The sequence below is a fragment of the Camelina sativa genome, chromosome 8, assembly GCF_000633955.1.
Source record: "Camelina sativa cultivar DH55 chromosome 8, Cs, whole genome shotgun sequence".
Lineage (NCBI taxonomy): Eukaryota > Viridiplantae > Streptophyta > Magnoliopsida > Brassicales > Brassicaceae > Camelina > Camelina sativa.
Genome location: NC_025692.1, coordinates 10,548,302 through 10,550,384, shown reverse-complemented (window position 1 = coordinate 10,550,384; position 2,083 = coordinate 10,548,302). Strand labels below are relative to the sequence as shown.

General features: G+C 34.1%; 1 long non-coding RNA gene across 3 annotated transcripts; it reads right to left on the bottom strand.

The window, feature by feature from the left end:
• Positions 274-1,815, bottom strand: LOC104706902. 3 transcript variants are annotated; one of them, XR_754507.2, is made up of 6 exons: positions 1,371-1,815; positions 1,178-1,224; positions 965-1,096; positions 841-882; positions 582-643; positions 274-409 (listed from the first exon to the last, which is right to left on the bottom strand). It is a non-coding gene; the product is annotated as an uncharacterized LOC104706902 (long non-coding RNA). The 3 variants fall into 3 exon arrangements; XR_754506.2 differs by having other exon boundaries at positions 299-409; positions 841-895; XR_754508.2 differs by having other exon boundaries at positions 299-409; positions 841-895; positions 965-1,093.

Here is a 2,083-nt window from a genome sequence, read left to right as displayed (position 1 = left end):
GCTATTAATTGTCTTTCTATAATAGCGCTATTTTATTGCTATATTAAAATTATTAGTAACGTTTTTTATTTGCAATATTATAATTAATAATAACTAAATATTTGTACTATAGTTTTGTCAATAGTAGCTATATATTTTTACTATAATATATTTTCTGTATTATATATTTTCTATATTTTTATATAAATTAAATTTGATCAAAAAAATACATATTTAAATATATTTATTATTTCATAAAAATACATTAGAAACATATGTTTTACAAAAAAAAAAAAAAAAAAAAAAAAAAAANCCAAACCAAATCTTATATACAAAAACATCAACTACTCTTGTCTCAGACAAAAAAACTCCTCTTCTCTCTAATCTCTTCAGCTCTCTCTTTTGGGTTCTTGCTCACTCACTGCTGGTTCTGCATAAAAGTAAACAGTTTGAAGAGTTAAAGATGGTTAATAACTGTATCAAGAGATAACTCACCTTAACTGAATAAAGTTTACAATCATACAAGTTTCTGATTTCTAGAAACTAATTGAGACAAAACCATATACGAAAAAGACCAATTTGTAGAAACAAGACTCACTAACCTCAATATCTGCAACTTAAAGTAAGCGGCACTATCCCAAAAACAGTAGCTTCCAGATTCACCCTACAAAGCAGCACATTCCCAAAAACAGTAAAAGGAATCAGAGAGAAGTAAAAACTATAAATCAGATTGTTTACTGCAACAATCAATTTTCAATATTATATAGAACACAACATATCATAGTCAAATACTCAAATAAATACAGAAAAACAGTTAAAAAAAAAAAAAAAAAAAAAATACATTCAAATCTCCATCCTCACCTTCTTACATGCCTTGATACACTTACAGCTCATAGGTTCCTCCTGCTCGATTTCCCTATCAAAATCAAACACTCATAACTCTACAATATGAACAGAAGAATAACACAAGCAAGAACTCACTCACCATTGCTGCTAAACCAACGTCGAATCCAACAATGCCCTGAACACATTCAAAGCTTATATGAATGACTTGATTTCTCTGTCCTTCTCTTGATTTCTATTGCAATCATTGGGCTCGAAGCTCAATCTCTACCTGCTGTAGTTCTCCTTTTTATAATTTTATACTCTCCAATAAGCAAGACAATTAAGAGGACTTGCAAAAACAGAAGTAACTAACCTAGTATATGGTTCTCTCATAAGTCTGGCTCACAACACTGCTAAGATCTTATAAAAATCATCAGAAAATTAATTCTTAGACATGTTTAAATTCAGATCGCCAAAAAACAAATATGAAAACAAAACTACAAAGGAATCAGAAAGTAAGAAGCAAGTAGACTGAAGCTACAGAGATTAGAGAACAGGGATCGTACCTGCAATATATAGTGACACCAGATCTGGTAGAAGCAGAAGAAGAACTCCAAAAGTCTTCACATCGCCGGTTTTGCCTGCGACTATGACGGCGGACGAGGACGTCTGGGTTCACCTTATCATCATCTTCTTCTTCCTCTTCTTGCTCCAGAAGAAGTCTCAGCCTCATCGTTCTCGCTTATAGATGTCGCCGGTAGATCTCCTAAAGGGTTGCGCTTGTTTCGTCATCAGGAATTTCAGAGTGCGAATTCAGATTCTGTGAGAGATAGAGAAGGAGGAAGTTGTAGGGTTTGTGTGAGGGCAAATCCAATCGGCTCATCTAGGGTTGAAGAAAAGAGAATGGAGAAGAGGAGGATTTGTTTTTTCTTTAATCGTTTGGTAAATAAAACTAGAAGTGTTATGAATATAGAGTTTAGGGATAAAACTTTTGGTATTCTTATTGATCAAAGTCAGAGGTTTACATGTTTATATATAGTACAATACAAGGCCAAAGTTAAGACCGATATAAGACTAGGGCATTGTCGTATATAGGCTGTAAGGCCAAGGACATAAGGACAGTATATGGGTCGGTCCGTACGAAGTCCACTAAGCGTTTTACAACACTCCCCCTTGGACGAGACGACCGTGCCTATGTTGGATGGGATCGATGCAATGTGCTTAGGGGATGCTGCCTCATTAAAACCTTACCAGGAAAACTCAATGGGACAAAACCTTG